The following is a 6,105-nucleotide window of genomic DNA, read 5'->3' on the forward strand; positions in this document are numbered from 1 at the left end:
CCAATTGAGAATCGCCTCTAACGATCACATTCTTTACTTCCATATCTATCATTAATTCTAGGCCCACGATTAAGGCTTCATATTCGGCTTGATTGTTGGTGCACATCCTATCCAAAGGGAATGCGAACTTGTAGCAAATCCCTAAAGGGTTTATCAATGCTACTCCTACTCCTGCACCTTTAGAGGTTTTTGACCCATCGAAATACAAAACCCAAGGTTTTAATTCGAATGAATTGATTTCTAATTCAATTTCTTCAGGCATGTCAAGGCATGGATGATCGGCCAGAAAATTAGCCAAAGCCTGATTTTTTATTGCCTTTTGGGATATGTATTGTATTTCAAATTCTGATAATGCTAACGTCCAAAGGCCTACCATTTGGTGTAAAATAGGGCGAGAGAATATATACTTAACCAAATTTACTTTGGAAATCAAATAAACGGTTACGGGCCGTAAATAAGCCCTTAATTTTGTACATGTGAAATACGATGCAAGACATAATTTTTCAATGGCAGAGTAATTACATTCACATTTTGTTAACCGTCTACTCAAGTAGTAAATCGCCCTTCCTTCACCAAATTGGTCTTCTTGCGCGATCATTCCAGCAATTGATTTTTTTCAGCCGATACATACCTTTCATTGGCTGTCCTTGGATTGGTGACACCAACACTGGTGGACTTGATAAATATGTCTTTAGGCTTTCGAAAGCCTTTTGATGTTCTTCCTTCCAGATGAATTCGTCCTGATTTTTCAACTTTAAAAGCGACGAAAAAGTTTTAGTTTGTCCTGCACAGTTAGAAATAAAGCATCTTAAAAAGTTTACTTGGCCTAGAAACCTTTGCAATTCTTTTTTGTTGCTAGGTGGTTTGGCCTCTAAAATGGCCTTCGCTTTATTTTTATCAAGTTCAATCCCCCTTTTGTGTACTAAGAAACCAAGGAAGTTTCCTGCATTAACACCAAATGCACATTTCAAGGGATTCAATTTTAGTTTATATTGCTTCATTCGCTCAAATGAACATCTCAATTGTTCAAAATGGTCTTCTTCTTTAATGGATTTGACCACTATATCATCTACATATACTTCAACAAACTTGCCTATCATATCATGAAAAATTAGGTTCATCACCCTTTGATAAGTTGCTCCTACATTTTTCAAGCCGAAAGGCATAACTACCCATTCAAAACATCCTAGAGACCCTGGGCATCTAAAGGCAGTTTTGTGTATATCTTTCTCAGTTATATAAATTTGATTGTATCCTGAATACCCATCCATGAAGGAATACATTACGTGTTCGGCAGTTGAGTCTACTAGAAAGTCTACTGTGGGCATTGGATATTCATCTTTGGGTGTGACTATGTTTAAATTCCTAAAGTCTATGCACACCCTTAATTTACCATTCTTTTTTAGCACTGGCACGATATTGGATAACCGATTCACATATCTGGCTGTTCCAATAAAGCCTGCCTTTAATAATCGCTCTATTTCTTTCTTGATCTCAGGAAGTACATTAGGAGCAAAACGCCTAGGAGGTTGCTTATGAGGCTTAAAATTTAGCTTGGTTGGCAACCTATGTTCCACCAAATCTCTATCTAAACCAGGCATATGTTCATATTCTCAAGCAAAACAATCTTTATGTTCCTTTAATAAAGCAATTAATTTATCACTAACCTCTTGATCGAGCATCTGGCTTATGAATATTGGGCGATCTTCTCCTTCATTGCCAATATTCACTTTAATCAGAGGGTCTTGTGCTTGAGCGTATCCAGGCTTGGCGATCCTCATCACTTCATCGTCCAATTCCCTTGTAGGCACTTTTTCTTCTAAACAATCCACTTTGTTGATTTCTCGGCCAATACTTTGTTCCAACTCGAACATTGCCAATTTGTCTCTCAATGTTTCCAAGGTTGCTTTTTCTTTCGTCTTGTCCTTGCATTCTTTATTGAAAGTCATTAATTTGGCTTTGAAGGCCTGAATATCGGTCATTTGCCTTTGTTGCTTACAACTCATTTTAAACGCCTTGATTACTCTTTTACCAATTACTGGCTCCTCTAGGGCCACTATGTTTGGCCTCATCTGACTGAACATTTCAGTGAGTGCATCCACCGAAAATGGCTCTTCACTCTGCGCGACAATTTGAGTTTCTTCTCCATCTTGGACTACTCTGACAGGTCCATAATTTCTTTCGTACATGAACCTTTTTATTGAGTTTGCTTCTACGATAAAAGGTCTATGATCGGCCTGCACCACTTCTGCTTCGCCTTTGTCTTTTCAAAAAATCAGGCATTGATGGAACGATGAGGGTATACAGTGACTTCCGTGTATCCAATCCCTTCATAATAACACATTGTAACTAGTAGGACCGTCTATTATAAAGAACACTGTGGTCCTAGTAGTTGTCCCTATAGTTATGTCCAATGGCATAACCCCTTTAGTTGAAGTTGCTCCTCCATTGAAACTCATAAGGATGACTTCTGTTGGGATCATATCGCTTTCTGTCTTTGCAAATTTCCTCATCATCCTAGATGAAATGGTGTTTATAGCTGCTCCATTGTCGACAAGCACTTTTACCACAGGTATGCCGTTAACTAGAGCTTTAATGTACAATGACCTCAAGTGTTTAGTTAACTTCATGGCTAGCTGCTTAAAAATAACCTTTTCGACAGCATCTATTTCTACTTCCTGCTTGTCCTCTGTCGAGCTATCCTTTTGTGATAAGTCAACGTGCAACATGTCGTACTGAGCTTCCGTTTCCTGCATTTCCTTTTTACTGTATTCTAATGCTTCTTCTTCTGTTACCCAACCTGTGAGAGGAGGCATTATTCTTGGAGGTGATCCATACTTTTCAGAGCGAGGAACTCTCATTTTCCTTTTGGGCGTCCCGTACAGCACGTAATAATCGAAAGAACGCCCAGACGGTTCCCCCAACAAATCCACTTCACGAACCCCCTCTCGATGTAGTTGCTTCAACAGAGTGTTGTACGATACTCATCTTTTTCTTCTTTCTGCTTCCAAATCAATTTCCTCTTCGATATCCGTCATACCATCATCTCCTTCATCATCGTAGGCCCCTCTAGAAGTTTGGCCTTCTTTATATTTCAGCACGCATGCTTCTTCTTCGTTATCCTCCCTCTCTTCTTCTTTTTTCTCTTTATTCTTGAACTCATTGGCTAGCAAATAGTTATTAGCCATGACAGGAGGTAACGTACCGAACTGAATAGTAAAGGACTGATTTGGATCTTCTTCATCTCTTCTGTCTCGCTCAAACTTCGACCTCCCAAAAGAAGTCTCTGGCACATCGATTCACCTGTACCAGTCTCTTCACTGTCTTTGAGAATATTTTGATTGGCCACCTCGAGTAGCTTATGCGCCTTAGGATGTGGCATTCCCTGTTGTTGCCTCATCATTCGTCCATAGTTCTGTTGAAAACACCTTTGTTGGGTTCTAGTCATCTCGTTGAAGGGTATCGCCCTTCCTACATTATACTGGAACGAATGCCATACATTTGGTTGGCGAGGCTGTGGCTTGAATGTTCTCCCATTATTCACTGGCCTGAACTGCCTTTCAAAAGGCGGTCCCCTATAGAACGATGTTCCTTGCCTTCTACCAGGCTGAGCGTTTGGGAAAAAACTAGAACGATGGTGATGCTGCCATATCCCTGGTTTCTCTGTATTCCCACTCACTTCTCTTTTACATCTTGTACACAGGACATCTTCACCCTCTTTGGGCTCCTTCCCTTTGATACGTTCAAAGACACTGGGATGTGGTCCAAGGTCTTCTTCTCCATTATCTATAACCAACTTGAATTTTGGCAACTTGTTTTTGAAACCAATTGTCACCATGTTCACCCCAAGTGGTTGCGAAAAAGGGTTTTCATCCACTGCCATCTTCCTCGAACGTAATTCGTCCGGATTCAATGGCATCCTGTAACACATGGCGAAAAACCAAACAGTTATCAGTCAAATGTGACCATGCATTATGCCACTTACAATATTTTTTACCCTTAACTTGTTCAGGGCTTGACAATTTATATTTATCGCTCAGCTTTATTTACTTATCCTTATATAGTTTATCAAATATAAGGTCAGCTTTTATTACATCGAACGAGACCGTTCTAGCCTTTTTGTTTTCATCTTTTATAGGCTCATCTTTGCCCGACGGTCTAGGCTTATCCATTATAGGACACGTATACGTGTCTCCTTTGATTAATTCGACCAAACACATTTCGATTTGATCGTAATACTCGTCATTAATGGTATGAACATCAAAATTTGGGTCTCTATAATAAGTCCCCTTGTTAGAATTTTTCATTTGCTCTTCTACTCTTATTAATCGTTCATATCTAATCATGTTCGCGCTCAATTGGAAAAGATTAAGAGATTCCTTGTCTTGGAACTTCTTTTTCAAATCAAAGCTTAGACAACCTTGAGCGATTTTGACAAACTCCTTTTCGGGCAAAGGTACAAAACATTTATTTCTTGCTGTCTTGAACCTTTGAAGGAAACCTTCTGCCCATTCGTTTGACTGAGCGTGGAACAATTGCTCCAATTGTTGCCATGTTTGAACAGAGTTTGCTGGTAAATTGATGAACCAGGAGAAAGCTACTCATGTTAATGAACTAGGGAACAGCCTCATTTTATGGTAATCAGTTACGTCACCACTTTGCAGTGTGAATCACCCTATGTGTTATAGAGTAGACACCTCTCCTAAATCGGTAAATAGTGAGAATTCTGGCACTTTATACCCTCTAGGCCATGGATATGCTTGGTCTACCCAATCAGGATATGGTTTTGTATAAGTCAGCCTAATGACAGGACGTACCCCAAAAGCCATTTGATCCTGTACTGTTTTCATAATTTGATTCCTCAACATGACGTTGAGGTCATATGGAATTTCTACAGGTTGGTTGACCGGTTGATTTGCTTGAGTCCTGATATTTGGTCCTTGGTTGGCAACAAAGTTGCCATGATTTGGGTCATTGTTACCATTAGCCTGAATATTTACCCATCATTAATACGTGGGGCATTCTGTCCATTATTTAGAACATTGTCTCTTACGTTTAAGTTATCTCCTAAGTTAGATGTACCATTGCCACCATTCTGATTTGGTATTACACCATCCCCCTGGTTTGAAGTAGAGGGACCAAAAGGTGATTCTACCCCTTGATTTGGACTTAGGACTGGGGGATTATGTCCTACTATTGTCCTAGTTTGGAAGTGATTTGCAAGAGGCATGACTAGCTGACAAATTTGGCTTACTAACTTATTCATTATTTCATTCAAAGTATTTAATTGTTTGACCATGTTATCATAGTGTGCATTCTCATTCTGAGTAAGTCTTTCCATATTATGAATATTTCGTAGATTTACCTATTCAACGACATCTTGTGTGAGTTCTCCAAGTAATGTATGCATAGTTCGAGGACTCAACTTGTCATTGGTTCGTAACAACTATGACTGCTCTGATTCTGTCCATCTGTTCATGGAGAGCTATGTTGCTCCTCATATCACTCGATCATAGACTGGACTCCTCCCTGACTTGCTTCCTTATCAGATTTTTGAGGCATATTGTTTCACCTTTTGCATATTCAACACCAAACACTAAGGTCCCACTGGGCATGCCAAATTGTTTTACGGGGTAGTCGCTAACGATTAAAAGGGGATCAGACGATTGTGTAAGGAACAAACCTCTTGAGACAAAGTCCCAAAAAAGGGTGTTTTATTGGCGATGACTTTACAATTGGAACTAAATATAATGCCTCCAAGGGGCGCAAGCACACGAGTACTGAAAAGAAATGTTTAAATCTAAACTAAGAAATTGAAATTACATATTCTCTATTTGAGAGTATTTGATTTAGGCTCTTTGCTCTATGTCTTCTCTTCCTTTTATATTCCCTTGATGATTTCTTCGTGATCAACCGCTTAGAAACTACTTAATTGATTTATAATTACCCACTTTCTTTATGGTGGCTAGCGTGTCATGGAACTACCGTCTCTAACTGCTGCCACTACTCTTTGTCGTTCAACCGTTTTCAACTGAACTCCTTGAATCGTGGATTGTGATAAGGTTACTCGATAACTGCTTCAATAACTGTACTTCTAGATAACCA

This window comes from Olea europaea, chromosome 19 (assembly GCF_002742605.1).
Source record: "Olea europaea var. sylvestris chromosome 19, O_europaea_v1, whole genome shotgun sequence".
NCBI lineage: Eukaryota > Viridiplantae > Streptophyta > Magnoliopsida > Lamiales > Oleaceae > Olea > Olea europaea.